General features: G+C 45.1%; 1 protein-coding gene across 2 annotated transcripts in view; it reads left to right on the top strand.

Annotated features, from left to right (window-relative positions):
* The first annotated feature begins 75 nt into the window (after positions 1 to 75).
* LOC128696429 (dipeptidase 1) overlaps positions 76 to 22500 on the top strand; it is a 113146-nt gene continuing 90721 nt past the window's right edge. The window contains exon 1 of one of the 2 annotated variants that reach the window (XM_070080095.1): positions 76 to 231. The gene's annotated coding sequence lies outside the window, so the exon portion shown is untranslated. Of the gene's footprint in view, positions 341 to 22500 lie in introns of both variants that reach the window. The other variant, XM_070080094.1, reaches the window with a different exon arrangement.

The raw sequence follows: 22500 nt of genomic DNA, 5'->3' as shown, positions 1-22500 counted from the left end.
GAGGAGGAGGAGGAGGAGGAGGAAGAAGAAGAGTAGGAGGCTGAGGTGCGTGTGTGAGCGAGAGAAATCAGTAGCAGTTGTACAGTGGTAGGAGGAAGATGTTGGTCCGCGGCGCTCCTTGACCACCACACATACTCGCACACACCATCCTGTTTGCTTTTGTGCTCTGATACCCACCATATACACTGCCACCATACCCATAACTCTACCCCTGACACACACACTAATAAGGTATCTACTACCATGCTCTTAACAGTAAAAACAATAGTCTGGGCTGTGTCACACAAGAGACACAGTGTGTCACTGTCTGTGGTTTAACCTCAACATCAAGACTTCACTGGTAAGTGTAACCTAAAAACTTATTAGTTTCACTACGATGATGGAATACAATACCGACAAGATGAGGAATTAGACACACGTGCAACACCTGAGTAACTATATGAAGATATTTCGCCCTCCAGTGACTTCACCAGTTCACAACAGAGATGATATACGAAGACAGTAGAAGACAGGTGGATCAGTCCCTCAGCCTGGCAGGGAGCTATATATCATTGTGTCGTTCTTCATCTTGCAGAGATCTATACTCGGGAGAAGTTTCCTCAATAACTGTTTTGAACTCTGCATATATGTCTTGGTCTACATGCAGAGGCGGCAGAGAACAGCATACATAGTGATCAGGAGTGACCTAGATAGTCAGGCACATGTGAGGTCACCTGTCGGAGGTCAGGAGGCGGGGCTATGCACATGGTACCTCATTCACAACTCTCAGAAAAAAAGATAAACTTACGGAAAGAAAATGTGTGTGCGTGTGTGTGTGTGTGTGTGTGTGTGTGTGTGTGTGTGTGTGTGTGTGTGTGTGTGTGTGTGTGTGTGTGTGTGTGTGTGTGTGTGTGTGTGTGTGTGTGTGTGTGTGTGTGTGTGTGTGTGTGTGTGTGTGTGTGTGTGTGTGTGTGTGTGTGTGTGTGTGTGTGTGTGTGTGTGTGTGTGTGTGTGTGTTAATTTTTCAGTCACTTCACAAAGACTTAAACTTAGGAGAGGAAGGTTATGAAGACGTTTCGATCCTTTCTGGACTCTTGTCACGGTGTTACAAGTTATGACCATTATCAGTTGTCACTTGATAATCAGCCAGGATGGACCGAAACATCGGCATAATGTTCCTGTCCTGTGTGCGAGTCTTCGGGACCTTGTTCCAGCCACGAGACTGTAAGTCTAAATTCTTCATCTCAGTTGGTGTCTCCTGGATGAGCAGGGTCACTAGCCAGAACCTCAGAGACGCCGAAACACCCTGAATTTTAAGTGGAAATTTCTGAAGAGGCTGTCGCTAAATGAGGCACTTGTGTAACATTTGGGTTTCTTTATCCTGGAAACGTTTCCTCAGTAGCTTGTTCAGTCCAGTGCAAAGAAAGGTTGGAGATGAGGGGGAGTTTGAAGTAATCAGTCCCTCAGCCTGGAGTCGATGTCCAAATATTGCATAAATGACTCGTTTATCAACTTGTCGCCTCATGATGTGACCACATGTGCACACATCACCCAGAATAATGAACAAACACGCTTCCAGCTTTGATGTAAACAAGACACATCGATACACTGACTAATTGGCTAGCTGTGTAATTTACTACAGTCCTTGTCGAGCGTAACATGTGACCAGACGTGAGCCAGGCAGCTAATGAGCGCCCCTGCCCCTTGCTACGTAACTTTCCTGATGTCTTACTTGCTTGGCAAGTTAGTTGATGTGAGGTGTTTGTGTTTGTGTGTGTGCACTCGCCTAATTGTACTCACCTAATTGTGGTTGCAGGGGTCGAGACTCAGCTCCTGGCGCCGCCTCTTCACCGAGCGCTACTAGGTCCTCTCTCTCTCCATGCTTGTGTGTGTGTGTGTACACTCACCTAATTGTACTCACCTAATTGTGGTTGCAGGGGTCGAGACTCAGCTCCTGGCCCCGCCTCTTCACTGATCGCTACTAGGTCCTCTCCCTCTCTGCTTCCTGAGCTTTGTCATACCTCTTCTTAAAACCATGTATGGTTCCTGCCTCCACTACTTCATTTGCTAGGCTATTCCACTTCCTGACGACTCTATGACTGAAGAAATACTTCCTAACGTCCCTGTGACTCTTCTGAGTCTTCAGCTTCCAGTTGTGATCCCTTTTTTCTGTGTTCCCTCTCTGGAACATCCTATCTCTGTCCACCTTGCCTATTCCCCGCAGTATCTTGTATGTCGTTATCATGTCTCCCCTGACCCTTCTGTCCTCCAGTGTCGACAGTCCGATTTCCCTCAACCTTTCCTCGTACGACATTCCCCTGAGCTCTGGGACTAGCCTTGTTGCAAACCTTTGTACTTTCTCTAACTTCTTGACGTGCTTGACCAGGTGTGGGTTCCAGACTGGTGCTGCATACTCCAGTATGGGCCTAACATACACAGTGTACAGTGTCTTGAACGATTCCATGTTAAGGTATTGGAACGCTATTCTCAGGTTTGCCAGGCGCCCGTATGCTGCAGCAGTTATTTGGTTGATGTGTGCCTCCGGTGACGTGCTCGGTGTTATGGTCACCCCAAGGTCTTTCTCCCTGAGTGAGGACTGTAGTCTTTGTCTACCTAGCCTATACTCTGTCTGCAGTCTTCTTTACCCCTCCCCAATCTTCATGACTTTGCATTTGGCAGGATTGAATTCGAGAAGCCAGTTTCTGGACCACATGTCCAGCCTGTCCAGGTCTCTTTGCAGTCCTGCCTCATCCTCATCCGATTTAATTCTTCTCATCAACTTCACATCATCTGCGAATAGGGACACCTCAGAGTCTATTCCTTCCATCATGTCGTTCGCATATATAAAAAGTAGCACTGGTCCTAGAACTGACCCCTGTGGGACCCCGCTCGTCACAGGCGCCCACTGTGATACCTCTTCACGTACCATGACTCGTTGTTGCCTCTCTGTCAGGTATTCCCTGATCCATTGCAGTGCCCTCCCTGTTATATGCGCCTGATCTTCCAGCTTCTGCACTAATCTCTTGTGGGGAACTGTGTCAAAGGCCTTCCTGCAGTCTAGGAAAATGCAATCAGCCCACCCCTCTCTCTCGTGTCTTACTTCTGTTACCTTGTCATAAAACTCCAGGAGGTTTGTGACAGGATTTGCCTTCCATGAACCCATGCTGGCTTTCATTTATAATCTTGTTCAGTTCCAGGTGTTCGACCACTCTCCTCCTGATAATCTTCTCCATGACTTTGCACACAATACATGTCAGAGACACAGGTCTGTAATTTAGTGTCTCATTTCTGTTTCCTTTCTTAAATATAGGGACTACATTTGCTGTCTTCCATTTCACATGTAGTTGCCCAGTTTCAAGGGATGTGTTGAAGATTGTGGTTAGGGGCATGCACAGCATCTCTGCTCCTTCTCTAAGGACCCATGGGGAGATGTTGTCCGGTCCCATCGCCTTTGAGGTATCAAGGTCACTTAGCAGCTTCTGCACCTCCTCCTCGGTTGTTCGTATGTCATCCAACACTTGTTGGTATATTCCCTCTTGATGTTCCCTTCTGTGCTGTCTTCCCACAGCTCTTCCTGTCTCTACTGTAAAAACTTCCTTATATCTCCTGTTTAGCTCCTCACATACCTCCTGATCATTTCTTGTGAGTTCTCCACCTTCTGTCCTCAATCTGATCATCTGGTCTTTGACTGTTGTCTTCCTCCTGATGTGGCTATAAAACAGTTTCGGGTCAGTCTTGATTTTCGATGCTATGTCATTTTCATACTGTCGCTGGGCCTCCCTCCTTACCTGTGCATACTCGTTCCTGTCTCTGCGACTGATCTCCGTATTTTCGTGTGTTCTCTGCCTTCTGTACTTTTTCCATTCTCTATTGCACTTTGTTTTTGCCTCCTTACGCCGTCGTGTAAACCAGGGGCTTGTTCTGGTCTTCCCATTGTTACTGTTGCCCTTGGGAATAAACCTTTCCACTGCCTCCTTGCATTTTGTTGTTACATATTCCATCATTTCATTTACTGGCTTTCCTGCCAGTTCTCTGTCCCACGGAACCTCCTGCAGGAAGTTCCTCAACCCTATGTAGTCCCCTCTTTTATAGTCAGGCTTTTCCCATTCAACTCCTGTTACTCTCTCCACTTGCAACTCTACTATATATTCAAAGCACAGAACCACGTGGTCGCTAGCTCCTAGGGGACTCTCATACGTGATGTCCTCAATGTCTGAACTGCCCAGGGTGAACACAAGGTCCAATCTTGCTGGTTCATCCTCCCCTCTCACTCTGGTAGTGTCCTTAACATGTTGGTGCATGAGGTTTTCCAGCACCACGTCCAACATCCTGGCTCTCCATGTTTCGGGACCCCCATGTGGCTCCAGGTTTTCTCAGTCAATCTCCCTGTGGTTGAAATCCCCCATAACCAGCAACTTTGCTCTGCTGTGTGTGTGTGTGTGTGTGTGTGTGTGTGTGTGTGTGTGTGTGTGTGTGTGTGTGTGTTTTAAACTGTCTTATTTAACAAAACATGACTTAATAAAGCTTTACACAGAGCGAAACATGACTTGCTGAAGCTCTTCACATTGCGAGACATTGGTTGATAAAACTACACTGACTAAATACCCTCGCCACTGACTAAATACCCTCGCCACTGACTAAATACCCTCGCCACTGACTAAATATCCTCGCCACTGACTAAATATCCTCGCCACTGACTAAATACCCTCGCCACTGACTAAATATCCTCGCCACTGACTAAATATCCTCGCCACTGACTAAATATCCTCGCCACTGACTAAATACCCTCGCCACTGACTAAATACTCTCGCCACTGACTAAATATCCTCGCCACTGACTAAATATCCTCGCCACTGACTAAATACCCTCGCCACTGACTAAATACTCTCGCCACTGACTAAATATCCTCGCCACTGACTAAATATCCTCGCCACTGACTAAATACTCTCGCCACTGACTAAATACCCTCGCCACTGACTAAATACTCTCGCCACTGACTAAATATCCTCGCCACTGACTAAATATCCTCGCCACTGACTAAATACCCTCGCCACTGACTAAATACTCTCGCCACTGACTAAATATCCTCGCCACTGACTAAATATCCTCGCCACTGACTAAATACCCTCGCCACTGACTAAATACTCTCGCCACTGACTAAATATCCTCGCCACTGACTAAATATCCTCGCCACTGACTAAATACTCTCGCCACTGACTAAATACTCTCGCCACTGACTAAATATCCTCGCCACTGACTAAATACTCTCGCCACTGACTAAATATCCTCGCCACTGACTAAATATCCTCGCCACTGAATAAATATCCTCGCCACTAACTAAATATCCTCGCCACTGACTAAATATCCTCGCCACTGACTAAATATCCTCGCCACTGACTAAATATCCTCGCCACTGACTAAATACTCTCGCCATTGACTAAATATCCTCGCCACTGACTAAATATCCTCGCCACTGACTAAATATCCTCGCCACTGACTAAATATCCTCGCCACTGACTAAATATCCTCGCCACTGACTAAATATCCTCGCCGCTGACTAAATATCCTCGCCACTGACTAAATATCCTCGCCACTGACTAAATATCCTCGCCACTGACTAAATATCCTCGCCACTGACTAAATATCCTCGCCACTGACTAAATATCCTCGCCACTGACTAAATATCCTCGCCACTGACTAAATATCCTCGCCACTTACTAAATATCCTCGCCACTGACTAAATATCCTCGCCACTGACTAAATATCCTCGCCACAGACTAAATATCCTCGCCACTGACTAAATATCCTCGCCACTGACTAAATTTTCTCGCCACTAATTAAATACCCTCGCCACTGACTAAATATCCTCGCCTCTGACTAAATTTTCTCGCCACTAATTAAATACCCTCGCCACTGACTAAATATCCTCGCCACTGACTAAATATCCTCGCCACTGACTAAATTTTCTCGCCACTAATTAAATACCCTCGCCACTGACTAAATATCCTCGCCACTGACTAAATATCCTCGCCACTGACTAAATTTTCTCGCCACTAATTAAATACCCTCGCCACTGACTAAATATCCTCGCCACTGACTAAATTTTCTCGCCACTAATTAAATACCCTCGCCACTGACTAAATATCCTCGCCACCGACTAAATATCCTCGCCACTGACTAAATTTTCTCGCCACTAATTAAATACCCTCGCCACTGACTAAATATCCTCGTCACTGACTAAATATCTTCGCCACTGACTAAATATCCTCGCCATTAATTAATACCCTCGCCACTGACTAAATACCCTCGCCACTGACTAAATACCCTCGCCACTGACTAAATATCCTCGCCACTGACTAAATATCCTCGCCACTAATTAAATACCCTCGCCACTGACTAAATATCCTCTCCACTGACTAAATATCGTCGCCACTGACTAAATATAATCGCCACTAATTAATACCCTCGCCACTGACTAAATACCCTCGCCACTGACTAAATACCCTCGCCACTGACTAAATATCCTCGCCACTAATTAAATACCCTCGCCACTGACTAAATATCCTCGCCACTGACTAAATATCCTCGCCACTAATTAAATACCCTCGCCACTGACTAAATATCCTCTCCACTGACTAAATATCCTCGCCACTGACTAAATATCCTCGCCACTGAATAAATTTTCTCGCTACTGATTAAATATCCTCGCCACTGACTAAATATCTTCGCCACTGACTAAATATCCTCGCCATTAATTAATACCCTCGCCACTGACTAAATACCCTCGCCACTGACTAAATACCCTCGCCACTGACTAAATATCCTCGCCACTGACTAAATATCCTCGCCACTAATTAAATACCCTCGCCACTGACTAAATATCCTCTCCACTGACTAAATATCCTCGCCACTGACTAAATATAATCGCCACTAATTAATACCCTCGCCACTGACTAAATACCCTCGCCACTGACTAAATACCCTCGCCACTGACTAAATATCCTCGCCACTAATTAAATACCCTCGCCACTGACTAAATATCCTCGCCACTGACTAAATATCCTCGCCACTAATTAAATACCCTCGCCACTGACTAAATATCCTCTCCACTGACTAAATATCCTCGCCACTGACTAAATATCCTCGCCACTGAATAAATTTTCTCGCTACTGATTAAATATTCTCGCCACTAACTAAATATCCTCTCCACTGACTATATATCCTCACCACTGGTAAAATATCGTCGCCACTGATTAAATATCCTCGCCACTGACTAAATATCCTTGCCACTGATTAAATATCCTCGCCACTGACTAAATATCCTCGCCACTGACTAAATATCCTCGCCACTGACTAAATATCCTCGCCACTGACTAAATATCCTCGCCACTGATTAAATATCGTCGCCACTGATTAAATATCGTCGCCACTGACTAAATATCCTCGCCACTAATTAAATACCCGCGCCACTGACTAAATATCCTCGCCACTGACTAAATATCCTCGCCACTAATTAATACCCTCGCCACTGACTAAATACCCTCGCCACTGACTAAATATCTTCGCCACTGACTAAATATCCTCGCCATTAATTAATACCCTCGCCACTGACTAAATACCCTCGCCACTGACTAAATACCCTCGCCACTGACTAAATATCCTCGCCACTGACTAAATATCCTCGCCACTAATTAATACCCTCGCCACTGACTAAATATCCTCGCCACTTACTAAATATCCTCGCCACTAATTAAATGCCCTCGCTACTGACTAAATATCCTCTCCACTGACTAAATATCCTCGCCACTGACTAAATATCCTCGCCACTAATTAATACCCTCGCCACTGACTAAATACCCTCGCCACTGACTAAATACCCTCGCCACTGACTAAATATCCTCGCCACTGACTAAATATCCTCGCCACTAATTAAATACCCTCGCCACTGACTAAATATCCTCGCCACTGACTAAATATCCTCGCCACTGACTAAATATCCTGGCCACTAATTAAATACCCTCGCCACTGACTAAATATCCTCTCCACTGACTAAATATCCTCGCCACTGACTAAATATCCTCGCCACTGAATAAATTTTCTCGCTACTGATTAAATATTCTCGCCACTGACTAAATATCCTCGCCACTGACTAAATATCCTCACCACTGGTTAAATATCGTCGCCACTGATTAAATATCCTCGCCACTGACTAAATATCCTTGCCACTGATTAAATATCCTCGCCATTGACTAAATATCCTCGCCACTGACTAAATATCCTCGCCACTGACTAAATATCCTCGCCACTGACTAAATATCCTCGCCACTGACTAAATATCCTCGCCACTGATTAAATATCGTCGCCACTGATTAAATATCGTCGCCACTGACTAAATATCCTCGCCACTGATTAAATATCGTCGCCACCTACTAAATATCCTCGCCACTGACTAAATATCCTCGCCACTGATTAAATATCCTCGCCACTGACTAAATATCCTCGCCACTGATTAAATATCGTCGCCACTGACTAAATATCGTCGTCACTGATTAAATATCGTCGTCACTGACTAAATATCCTCGCCACTTAAATATCGTCGCCACTGACTAAATAATCTCGCCACTGAATAAATATCCTCGCCACTGATTAAATATCTTCGCTACTGGCTAAATATCGTAGCCACTGACTAAATATCGTCGCCACTGACTAAATATCCTCGCTACTGATTAAATATCCTCGCCACTGATTAAATATCGTCGCCATTGACTAAATATCCTCGCTACTGATTAAATATCCTCGCCACTGATTAAATATCGTCGCCATTGACTAAATATCCTCGCCACTGATTAAATATCCTCGCTACTGATTAAATATCCTCGCTACTGACTAAATATCCTCGCCACTGACTAAATATCCTCGCCATTGACTAAATATCCTCGCCACTGATTAAATATTCTCGCTACTGACTAAATATCTTCGCCACTGATTAAATATCCTCGCCACTGATTAAATATCCTCGCCACTGACTAAATATCGTCGCCACTGATTAAATATTCTCGTCACTGATTAAATATCCTCGCCACTGACTAAATATCCTCGCCATTGACTAAATATCGTCGCCACTGATTAAATATCCTCGCCACTGATTAAATATCCTCGCTACTGACTAAATATCATCGCCAATAACTAAATTTTCTCCCTAATGATTAAATATCCTCGCCACTGACTAAATATCCTCGCCATTGACTAAATATCCTCGCCACTGACTAAATATCCTCGCCACTGACTAATTATCCTCACCACTGACTAAATATCGCCGCCACTGACTAAATATCCTCGTCACTGACTAAATATTCTCTCCAACTGATAAATACCCATAAATTGTTATTAAGTTCTGGCCTGGGATGTCTCGTGGCACAGTTCTGGCCTGGGATCTCTCGTGGCACAGTTCTGGCCTGGGATCTCTCGTGGCACAGTTCTGATCTGGGATCTCTCGTGGCACAGTTCTGGCTTGGGATCTCTCCTGGCACAGTTCTGGCCTGGGATCTCTGGTGGCACAGTTCTGGCCTGGGATCTCTCGTGGCACAGTTCTGGCCTGGGATCTCTCGTGGCACAGTTCTGGCCTGGGGTCTCTCGTGGCACAGTTCTGACCTGGGATCTCTCGTGGCACAGTTCTGACCTGGGATCTCTCGTGGCACAGTTCTGGCCTGGGATCTCTCCTGGCACAGTTCTGGCCTGGGATCTCTCGTGGCACAGTTCTGGCCTGGGATCTCTCGTGGCACAGTTCTGACCTGGGATCTCTCGTGGCACAGTTCTGACCTGGGATCTCTCGTGGCACAGTTCTGGCCTGGGATCTCTCGTGGCACAGTTCTGACCTGGGATCTCTCCTGGCACAGTTCTGGCTTGGGATCTCTCCTGGCACAGTTCTGGCCTGGGATCTCTGGTGGCACAGTTCTGGCCTGGGATCTCTCGTGGCACAGTTCTGGCCTGGGATCTCTCGTGGCACAGTTCTGGCCTGGGGTCTCTCGTGGCACAGTTCTGACCTGGGATCTCTCGTGGCACAGTTCTGACTTGGGATCTCTCGTGGCACAGTTCTGGCCTGGGATCTCTCCTGGCACAGTTCTGGCCTGGGATCTCTCGTGGCACAGTTCTGGCCTGGGATCTCTCGTGGCACAGTTCTGACCTGGGATCTCTCGTGGCACAGTTCTGACCTGGGATCTCTCGTGGCACAGTTCTGGCCTGGGATCTCTCGTGGCACAGTTCTGACCTTGGATCTCTCCTGGCACAGTTCTGGCCTGGGATCTCTCGTGGCACAGTTCTGGCCGGGGATCTCTCGTGGCACAGTTCTGGCCAGGGATCTCTCGTGGCACAGTTCTGGCCTGGGATCTCTCGTGGCACAGTTCTGGCCTGGGATCTCTCGTGGCACAGTTCTGGCCTGGGATCTCTCGTGGCACAGTTCTGGCCTGGGGTCTCTCGTGGCACAGTTCTGTCCTGGGATATCTCGTGGCACAGTTCTGGCCTGGGGTCTCTCCTGGCACAGTTCCGGCCTGGGATCTCTCCTGGCACAGTTCTGGCCTGGGATCTCTCGTGGCACTGTTCTGGCCTGGGATCTCTCGTGGCACAGTTCTGGCCTGGGGTCTCTCATGGCACAGTTCTGACCTGGGGTCTCTCGTGGCACAGTTCTGACCTGGGATCTCTCGTGGCACAGTTCTGACCTGGGATCTCTCGTGGCACAGTTCTGGCCTGGGATCTCTCGTGGCACAGTTCTGGCCTGGGATCTCTCGTGGCACAGTTCTGGCCTGGGATCTCTCCTGGCACAGTTCTGGCCTGGGATCTCTCGTGGCACAGTTCTGACCTGGGATCTCTCGTGGCACAGTTCTGGCCTGGGATCTCTCGTGGCACAGTTCTGGCCTGGGATCTCTCGTGGCACAGTTCTGACCTGGGATCTCTCCTGGCACAGTTCTGGCCTGGGATCTCTCGTGGCACAGTTCTGACCTGGGATCTCTCGTGGCACAGTTCTGACCTGGGATCTCTCGTGGCACAGTTCTGGCCTGGGATCTCTCGTGGCACAGTTCTGACCTGGGATCTGTCCTGGCACAGTTCTGGCCTGGGATCTCTCGTGGCACAGTTCTGACCTGGGATCTCTCGTCGCACAGTTCTGACCTGGGATCTCTCGTGGCACAGTTCTGGCCTGGGATCTCTCCTGGCACAGTTCTGGCCTGGGATCTCTCGTGGCACAGTTCTGGCCTGGGGTCTCTCGTGGCACAGTTCTGACTTGGGATCTCTCGTGGCACAGTTCTGGCCTGGGGTCTCTCGTGGCACAGTTCTGGCCTGGGATTTCTCGTGGCACAGTTCTGGCCTGGGGTCTGTCGTGGCACAGTTCTGACCTGGGATCTCTCGTGGCACAGTTCTGACCTTGGATCTCTAGTGGCACAGTGCCTACAACATATATCTAATTTATATATTAAAAAAAATTCTTCTTCTTCTTCGTGCCTTCCATACCTGCCCTCTTGCCTGCCTTTCCATCTTCCTGCCTTTCTATCTTCCTGCCTTTCTATCTTCCTGCCTTTCTATCTTCCTGCCTTTCTATCTTCCTGCCTTTCTATCTTCCTGCCTTCTAACCTGCTTGATTGTCTTCTTAATTTCCTACCTGCCTGCCTGCCTTCCTCCCTTAGTTCCTTCCTTTCTAAATGCCTGCCTGCCTACCTGTCTGCCTACCTGCCTGCCTGCCATCCTATCTGCCAGCCTGCATACCTGCCAGCCTGTCTGCCTACCAACCTGCCTGCCTGCTAGCCTGCCAGGCTATCTGTCTGCCAGCCTGCCAGCCTGCCAGCCTGCCTGCCAGCCTGCCATCTTACCTGCTTCAAAGTCATCAATGTCTCACTCTGGGAACAATATTCTCCGCCTGACTTCCGTTTTTTTCAGTACACACCTGAGCTTGTTTCCTTATTATCGTCTTTGTCTGTGTGTCTGTTTGTCTGTGTCTGTGTCTATGTCTGTCTGTCTGTCTGTGTTTGTGTCTGTCTGTGTCTGTCTGACTGTCTGTCTGTCTGTCTGTGTCTGTCTGTCTCTGTCTGTCTGTCTGTCTGTCTGTGTCTGTCTGTCTGTCTGTCTGTCTGACTGTGTCTGTCTGTCTTTGTCTGTCTCTCTATGTCTGTCTGTGTCTGTCTGTGTCTGTCTGTATCTTTCTGTGTCTGTCTGTGTCTGTCTGTGTCTTTCTGTGTCTCTCTGTGTCTCTCTGTGTCTGTCTGTCTGTCTGTGTCTGTCTGTCTGTCTGTCTGTCTGTCTGTCTGTCTGTCTGTCTGTGTCTGCCTGTCTTTGTCTGTCTCTCTATGTCTGTCTGTGTCTCTCTGTGTCTGTCTGTGTCTGTCTGTGTGTGTCTGTCTTTGTCTGTCAGTAATGGTGGTGAAAGTAGTGCTTAATCTTACGATTGTTTGTACTGATCTGTGTATGTGGGGTTAGAATTCGAGGCGGTGTTTTGATTAATTTAAAAACTGTGCTTTGATTAATTTAGAAATCACTTTGATTAATTTAGAAACTGTGCTTTGAATGATCATTTTCTTACCTACTTCAGTTGCTTCTACTTGTCAACCTACACAGTAGCGTAAATATAGACGTCGGCGTCTAAAAGAGTAGAGCTCAGTCTCTCTCTCTCTCTCTCTCTCTCTCTCTCTCTCTCTCTCTCTCTCTCTCTCTCTGTTGCTTAATCGTATTAAAACATTTACATATAAGCGTTAAACCCGTCAGGGATGCACTCTGATAATCTCAGGGTTAATGCTCTCTCCCTCATCTACCCTAATAATGCTTTCAGGTAATTTGCACGTCCTGATAATGTCTCCTCAAAATTTCTCAAGGGGTATAAGAGCTGGTTCTCTCGTGTGACGGGAAAGACTCATGTGCCACACTTGGATGCCTTTATTGCTGAGACATTTCGCCCGCTCAGCAGCCTTCGTCAGTCGAGTACAGGAGATTTTGAAAGTTGAGACAGTAGAAGTTATTGAAGTGGCCAGTCCGTCAGCCTTGACAGGAGGGAGTCAGTCATGTAGTGTGTGTGTGTGTACTCACCTAGTTGTGGTTGCGGGGGTCGAGTCACAGCTCCTGGCCCCGCGTCTTCACCTGGCCGCTACTCGGTCACTCTTCCAGCCCCCTTGAGTTTTATCATACCTCTTCTTAAAGCTATGTATGGATCCTGCCTCCACTACATCACTACCCAGGCTATTCCTTTCTGACAACTCTCCTGTCTTCCAGTGTCGTCAGGTCGATTTCCCTTAAGCTCTCCTCGTATGACATACCCCGTAGCTCTGGGACTAGTCTTGTTGCAAACCTTTGCCCTTTCTCAAGTTTCTTTACGTGCTTGGCTAGGTGAGGGTTCCAAACTGGTGCCACATACTCCAATATGGGCCTAACGTACACTGTGTACAGGGTCCTGAATGACTCCTTATGTAGTTGTCGGAATGCTGTTCTGAGGTTTGCTAGGCGCCCATATGCTGCAACAGTTATTTGGTTGATGTGCGCCTCATGAGATGTTCCCGGTGTTATACTCACACCTTTACCTTGAGTGAGGTTTGTAGGCTCTATCCCCCTAGACTGTACTCCGTCTGTGGTCTTCTTTGCCTTTCTTCAATCTTCATGACTGCACTTGGTGGGGTTGAACTCCAGGAGCCATTTTCTGGACCAGGCCTGCAGTCTGTCCAGATCCCTCTGTAGTTCTGCCTGGTCTTCGTCCGATTGAATTCTTCTCATTAATTTCACGTCATCTGCAAACAGGGACACTTCGGAGTCTATTCCTTCCGTCAAGTCGTTCACAAATACCAGAAACAAACAGGTCCTAGGACTGACCCCTGTGGCATACCGCTCGTTACCGGCGCCCACTCTGACACCTCGCCACGTACCATGACTCGCTGTTGTCTTCCTGACAAGTATTCCCAGATCCACTGTCGTGCCTTCCCTGTTATCCCTGCTTGGTCCTCCAGCTTCTGCAATAATCTCTTGCGTGGAACTGTGTCAAACGCCTTCTTACAGTCCAAGAAAATGCAATCTACCCACCCCTCTCTTGTCTTACTGCCGTCACCCTGTCATAGAACTCCAGTAGGTTTGTGACACAGGATTTCCCGTCCCTGAAACCGTGCTGACTGTCGCTGATAAGATCATTCCTTTCTAGGTGCTCCACCACTCTTCTGAAAATTTTCTCCATGATCTTGTATACTATACATGTCAGTGACAGTGGTCTGTAGTTCAATGCTTCGTTTCTGTCTCCTTTTTTTAAAAATTGGGACTACATTTCCTGTCTTCCATACTTCCAGTAGTCGTCCTGTTTCGATAGATGTCTTGAAGTGAGTTGTTAGTGATACACAAAGCGCCTCTGCTCCCTCTCTCTCTAAGGACCCATGGAGAGATGTTATCTGGCCCCCTCGCCTTTGAGGTGTCTAGCTCGCTTTTAACAGCCTCTTGTGTGTACTGTGTCCAACACTTGATGGTGTACCCCACCTCTCTGCCTTTCTGGAGGCCCTTCTGTCTCCTTTGTGAACACTTCTTTGAATCTCCTGTTGAGCTCCTCACATACTTCGTGGTCGTTTTTTGTGCGTGGTCGTTTTTTGTGACCTCTCCTCCTTCCTTCCTCAGCCTGATTACCTGGTCCTTGACTGTTGTATTCCTCCTGATGTGATTATATAACAGTTTTGGTTCAGATTTGGCTTTCGCTGCTATGTCGTTCTCATATTGTCGTTGGGCCTCCCTTCTTACATGTGCATATTCATTCCTGGCTCTACGACTGCTCTCCTTACTCTCCTGGGTCCTTTGCCTTCTATACTTCTTCCAATCCCTAGCACACTTGGTTTTTGCCTCCCTGCACCTTTGGGTGAACCATGGGCTCATCCTGGCTTTTTCATAATTCCTGTTACCCTTGGGTACAAACCTCTCCTCAGCTTCCTTGCATATTGTTGCCACATATTCCATCATCTTGTCTACTGACTTCCCTGCCAGTTCTCTGTCCCACTGAACCCCGTTCAGGAAGTTCCTCATTCCCGTGTAGTCCCCTTTCTTGTTGTTTTGGCTTCATTCGTCCAGCCCTTCCTGCTCCCCCCTCCACTTGTGGCTCTACTATGCATTCGAAGCTTAAAACTACACTATCACTGGCCCCCAGAGGTCTTTCATATGGGTTCTCAATATCTGCACTACTCAAGGTGAATACTAGGTCCAGTCTCGCTGGTTCATCCTCTCCTCTCTCTCTGGTAGTGTTCCTTACATGTTGGTACATGAGGTTTTCCAGTACCACCATAGCCCTCCACGTTTCTTGTGTGTGTGTGTGTGTGTGTGTGTGTGTGTGTGTGTGTGTGTGTGTGTGTGTGTGTGTGTGTGTGTGTGTGTGTGTGTGTGTGTGTGTGTGTGTGCGTGTGTGTGTGCGTGCGTTTTACTTTTATTATTATTGATATTGTTAATGAATTTGCTGTGTCACTATTTTCAGCTTCATACTCACCACCATCACTATCACTACCACCCCAACCACTATCACCACTATCGCTACCACCATCACTACCACCACTACCACCACCACCACCACCAATACTATCACTACCACCACTATCACTACCACCATCATTACCACCACCACCACCATCACTACCACCACTATCACTACCACTATCAATACCACCACTACCACTACCACCACCAATACTATTGTCGTAGAGGTTCTTAAAGGAGATTTGAGGGTTGAAGGTAGACACACTTGTTGGATGGTAACGCTATATTGTCAGACTGTGGTAATGGGAGATGGAGCCCAGCCTGCCTTGTTCTGCCTATGTCTACACGCCGACTGAGAGGGAGGCAGAGGTACGAACGTACACATGCGCATCCCGTGACGTCACACAAACAGTCACTCGGCCTAAAAGGGATCTTCTATATAAAGCACATGGATGGTACTATGATACACTATACAACACATATAAGGGGGATCAGCAACTATGCTGACAGCTCGGTCATGTTACGTATGTCGTCTCGACATACACTACTATACTATAGGCTGAACAGGCAGGTGGTTCTGGGCTGATTCTATACAATAACAAAGTCATATATAACTTAGAACTAATGGATGGTATCATAATGGATGTTAACATAATGAGTCTTATGTAACGGGTGTTAACGTAATCACTTTTAACGTAATGCATTACGACTTACAAGAACAATTCATTGTACAATATGGGATGGAATTGATCGATCGATCTGTATTCATGCACTCTATGGATTCTGAGGAAGAATAAATATATATGTACAAGGTGAAATTAACAGCAAAGGCATCTGGTGCGCACTCAGATCATTACTGTCAAATTCTCAGAACACGGAGGAAACGTGAACACGAAAAAAAAAAATTCTGAAACTGATCAGTTAATAACAAACAGTTGACAATTTCCTTCATCTCGGACATCTAGTTATACAGACTATGTACATTTAAACCCAATTCTGCGAGGTGAGGTTTACATATGTAGAATGGTTATCATCTCTGGGAGGATCGAATTCCTCTGCAATGGCTAACACATGCCTTAACTGAGGGAGATCTGAACGAGTATCTACAAAAGATACTTGTGGGTTTCTCATTACTTGTCGAGTACGCAAAGAGTAACGACATTCAGGTTGATTATCTGAGTATTTGAGGTAGAGGGTACAGAGTCAAGAGGGTTTTCAGCATCTGTCACATTAGTCTGGGTAGCAATATCATCAACATCGCATACTAATTTCATATGATCTAAATGCAATTCTTTATACTTACCAGTACTAATTTCTCTAACCTTATACTTATTACCAGAGATATGTTCTACAACTCGATAAGGTCCGACAAACTTTTGATCGAGCTTAGGCATTTCGGATGTTTTGTTGAAATTTGTCAGCATTACTCTTGAACCTACTTTAACTTTTGATGGCTTAGCACGGCTATTAGTAACTCTAGTAAATTCTGCTGTTGATTTATGAAGTGTTTCACAGATTCTTATAAAAACACTTTGAGCTAAGCTGGTACGAGTTGCTACGAAATCATCAGGGTTGTAATTAGGTTTTGGAGTGGAATATAACAACTCATAGGGTACACGCTTGTCTACACCATACAATGCATAATGTGGAGTATCACCTATGGAAGCATTGTAAGCAGAATTTATGGCACATTGGACATCTGGTATAACTTCATCCCAAGTTTCACTATTGGGGTTGATAGTGGCTCTCAGGACATCAAGTACTTTCTTATTGGTTCGTTCAGCTAACCCATTGCTGGCAGGATGATGAGGAACAATGGTGGATTTAGAGATCTTGTATAAAGTACACAAATTTTCAAGAATCTCATTACAGAATTCACCTCCATTATCTGTTACTAAGGACTTAGGGGTGGTATGCCTGCAGATAATGCGTTCTTTAAACGCTTTAGCTACTGTCTTTGCAGTCTTATCTGCAATAGGAACTAACTCACAATATCTGGTGAAATGGTCTACCATAACACACAGATGTTTGTTGCCTTGGAGGGAACATTTAAAATTGGTTAACAAGTCAAGGGCAACTCTTTCCCACGGTTTGCTAGTGGTTGGGTACACTTGGATTGGATTAGGACCATTGACATTTCCTTTATGTTGCATACAAACACTGCATTTCTTAACATACTCTGAAATGTCAGTTTCCATACATGGCCAAAAGTATTTCATTCTGGCTTGTTTCACAGAACGATCCATACCAGGGTGTGCAACACCTGGTGCATCATGAACTAGCTGTAGAGCTACGTTCACTAGTGACTGTGGAATTACTAACTGGTACACTCTTCTACTTGGAGTACCCAACTCGGCTGTTCGGTACAGTAATTCCTGGCTCATTGCAAAGTCACTAATGGGTGCTGGTGGCTTCACAGTAAGAATAAGATCTTCCTGGAGCAGGAATCGAATCACACCAGACCACATGGGATCTGTTCTTTGTGCATTCTTTACATCCTCTGCAGTAAATGGAGGATCTGCAGTAACTACGCTAACGTGTCATGATAAAGCATCTGCGACTACATTTGACTTACCAGGTAAATGTTCAAAAGTGGGATTGAACTCTTGGATAGTCAAGGTCCATCTGGCTAACCTTCCAGTAAGTTGTTTATTCTGGAATAATGGTATCAGTGGTGCATGGTCTGTCAAGACATGAACAGGGTACTGGTAAATAATGTCTCGGAAGTGCTTTAAAGACCATACTATTGCTAAAGCTTCTTGCTCCATTACTGTATAATTACGTTCAGCCTTCATAAGGACTCGGCTAGCAAAGGCAACTGCGTTGTACTTGCTATCAGTCTTCTGAGCTAGTACGGCACCTATGCCAATTGAACTAGCATCAGTTGTCAGATAGAAGGGCTTAGAAAAATCTGGGAATTTCAAAATAGGAGTGGACGTTAGCTTTTCTTTCAGTGTCTGGAATGCTCTTTCTTGACGGAAGGTCCAAACGAAAGGAGCATCTTTCTTAAGCAATTCAGTTAGTGGAGCTGCTATTGAAGATAAAAATTAGCAATGAAAGATCTGTAGATACCTGCTAGACCCACAAAGGATCTTACAGCATCAGCAGTTTTGGGGGATGGAAAATTTAGTACTGCCGTTACTTTACTTTGATCAGTCGTAACCCCTCTAGGAGTGACTACGTGACCAAGAAACTTAATTTCTGATATGAAAAATTGACATTTAGACAGTTTGATCTTCAAATTGGCTTCTTCAAGCTTACCAAGTACTATATCAAATCTTTTCAGGTGTGTATCCACATCTTCGGACATGACGATTACGTCATCTAAGTACACGATAAGTGCTTTACCTATAAGACCTCTAAAGATATTGGTCATGAGTCTAGAGAACGTGATAGGAGAGGATCGTAATCCAAAAGCCATTCGAAGGAAGTGATAATGACCTGTGGGAGTAGAGAATGCGGTTAACTCTTGGCTGTCCTCATGAAGAGGGACTTTCCAAAACCCTTGTAACAAGTCCAGGGTCGAGAAGACTTTGTTATCTCCGATATTGCGTAAAAGATCACCTAGTACAGGAAGTGGGAAGCGATCTGGAATAGTTTTCACATTTAACTTTCTAAAGTCAATCACCGGGCGCCAAGTACCGTCCTTCTTAGGCAGTAGGATTAAGGGTGCATTCCAGGGTGAATTGCTATGTGCAATAACTCCATCATCGAGCATTTGATTGATCAATTCTTCTGCGACAGCAACTTGGGAATGCAGCATTGTGTATGCAGGTATATAGATAGGTCTAGTACCAGGTTCAAGTGGAATACAATGAGACAATAAGCTCGTTATACCCATCTTCTCACCTGGTAAGGCAATGGCTTTATGACGTTTGTTCAACAAAGTCAACAAACGCTTGACTTCGTCTGGGAAGTCAGTGGGAGCTAAGTGTTTCTCCTCAACTGGTGGAATGGATTGATCCAGTGGAGTGGATAAGGTCTTCCCTGTTGAAATAACACCGACCCACTGGTCAGGTGGCATGTCATCCTGTACTTGGACAGGGTAAGGATAGTGAACTAGGTCAATGAGATTGGTATTTGCTCTGAGACGAACACTGTGACCCGAAGTGTTAGCAAGGAATAAATGGATCTTACTGTCTCTTACAACATGTAAGGAAGGTTCAACAAATAAACCCTTGACCTTGCAGGAATCACTGTCAACTAGGACGTTATCACCATCTGGAACATTAGGAACAACAACAGACACTCTAGTGAGAGCACTAGCCGCAACAGATGGCATATGACATCAACAAGAGATGGCATTACTAGTTTCAAGTAATCGTTTTCTGACAAGGCATCCCCTGTGGAGAAACTACTACTTGAACTAGCAGTCATTGCAGGGATAGGCTGTGCACTCAAGGCAGTTTGAGTGTCCCCGGACACTTGAGGCAACGGAACACTATCCTGCAAGTCTGAAGGTGTAGGTGGAACACAGATGGGAGTGACAGAGTTACTAGTGCCTGACTGCTCGGCTACGTTAATAAGTAATGAACGAATCTATAGGAACTTAATCTGAACTTCACATTTCGCAGCACTAACAGATCTCAGATACAAGCTGTGAGAACAAATACATTGCTCAAGGGTTAGGCATTGTCTTTCAGTCAGTAAGGGAATATTGGTACTGTGGACTGATTCATATTGACTTTGACTGGCATGATACACTAAGTGAACATTCAAAAGTGACTGGGACATATTTGCAAAATGTAAAACAAGAATTTAGAGAAACAAAAGAAAATGTAACTGAGGAACACACAACACAGTGAACTTAAATGGAAAGAAAATGCTTAACTATTCTGCATAAGTAATTAAAAATTGACAGGTCACACTTTAAGCAAGGAAACTCACAGTCACAAAAGATAATACTCAACTGAATAAACAACACTTTGAAAATCAAGAGAACTTGTACTTTACTCAAATCTAATTTGCTCAACTTTACTTTAAATTGAATGAATGGCACAGTGAGTTGTCTTTACTCTCAATGCAATAGGGAAAAACAATAATAAAATGATAAAATAAATCAAAAATGTTAAAATGGACTCAATAAAGCTTGTGCAAAATAAAACAAACCGGGAACAATTCACTGAAATAAAATAAAATGGCACAGAAAGAATAAAATATTATGCACAGAACAGAGCATAATAAACTGCACTGAAATAAACTGTAGCAATATTGCAAATAATAATTGCTAATCAAAAAGTATTGCACAACACTACACAAAATTTCTGCAAGAAAAATTTTACTGACAACACAATGTTTGCACAAGGATTATTGCAAAATGAGTCAATGTGCAATAATAAAAAAAAATACACACACAAGAAAACACTGTTTACAAGAAAATATTATTGTCAAGGAATGAACTGAGTGAACACTTTAACTCTTAACTGCAACTTAAACAACACTTAACAAGCAAAGAACAATTTACTTTAAATGAACAACTTAAAAACTGCACTAAGAGTGAATTTGTTCAATAAAACATGAAAAATAATAGGTGCTAAAACACAGAACAAAAAAAGCTTGAACACTTACAGTGATGCAGAACACAACACATCAACATAAACACAATACTAGAATTTTCTTGCTATGAAATTTGATGTGTGAAAAACTTTGATAATAATTAATTTTCTTGCTTGCACAAAACAATGGCACTATTGTCTGTGGAAATAAGACAAATTAGACACTGGCTAAATGAAAGGAATTAACACAAAAAAATGTTCAACACACACAGAGAAAACAAAACAAGAATACACAAATACTGGGAGGAAAATATAACAGACAACACTGAGTTGTGATGCAGAATACAAGGTAATAAATTACTGAATTACTTCACTGCAACACTATGAACACAAGGTGATTGTGTAACACAAGTTTTATACTGCTTATATGTTGCACACACAACAAAGGAAAAACACCAGGTACTTACTTCAAGTGTATAAAAAAGGACGCACAACACAACAGACATGCATTAATGCACGGAAATTAACACTGAATTAAGAAGGGAAAAAAATTATTGCAAACAGTATATAATAAACACTGAGTCTAATCAAGAGTCACTGAATGTCACTAAGAAAAATCATTGGAACACAAAAGAAATGTCTCAACACTCGCAAATGTCTCTATGAAAAATATTATCGCTGTAACGCCTTGATGAAGAATGAGGTGGAAGGATGGAGGCTATCGTCTCGTGGCTGGCTACTGTCCTCACGTGATCGTAGAATTGCGCTTACATCGACGATAGACTTCACACAGGAGGCTTTCAATGGTGGCGTGAAACACACTCTTGCTCTTGACCCCCTATGTGGTCCTTAAAATATGGTGCTAGTACCTGTAGTAAGATTACCAAAACAATGGTAGAGGTTGGGTGAGTGGGTTAATGGCTGAGTGAGACGTCTGAGGCCGGGCAGTGGTGACCGTGTGGTGAGTGAGTGGGCCTATGGGAAGAACGGTGTAAGCCTCACTGGGGACACCCACACTGGCGCAAAGATATTCTAAGCCAGCTGGCTTAAAAACAAACCCACGAATTACCACAACACCAGAAGGATGAAAAAGAGCACTCAGAATGGCTTGGAGCTTGAACACAAAGCGATGAAGACTGTACCTACATGGCTTGCTTGAGTACTGGGGTAAGAAACCTGGGTTAGTTGCTGGGTGGCTTGGCTTATCTTAACCCTTCACACAGAATAGATTGATAACTTCTCACGATGAGCACAGCAGGGGTGGAAAGCTGGCTTGGCAGGCAAAAGCTGGATGGAGTAGGCTAGGCTGGACTGACTGGGTTGTTCTGACTCCCCCACCACAGACTGGTTGCTGGCTTACTTTGCAAACTCGGGTCTACCCCTCGGGAGTGATGCAAATAAGCAGATAAACACTAATACAAAGAGACTGACCAGTGAATAATGTAGTGGCTGGTAGAAGCTTGAGAGAGTAGCTGGCTTGGCTAGGTCGGCCTACTGGCGACACGAAATGGCCGTCTTGCTGGTCGAAAGAAATCTCCGTACATCGGCGTAATTATAAATTTTA

This window comes from Cherax quadricarinatus, unplaced genomic scaffold (assembly GCF_038502225.1).
Source record: "Cherax quadricarinatus isolate ZL_2023a unplaced genomic scaffold, ASM3850222v1 Contig145, whole genome shotgun sequence".
Classification (NCBI taxonomy): domain Eukaryota; kingdom Metazoa; phylum Arthropoda; class Malacostraca; order Decapoda; family Parastacidae; genus Cherax; species Cherax quadricarinatus.
The sequence above is the reverse complement of the archived record's forward strand: the minus strand, read 5'-3'. Positions and strand labels throughout refer to the sequence as shown.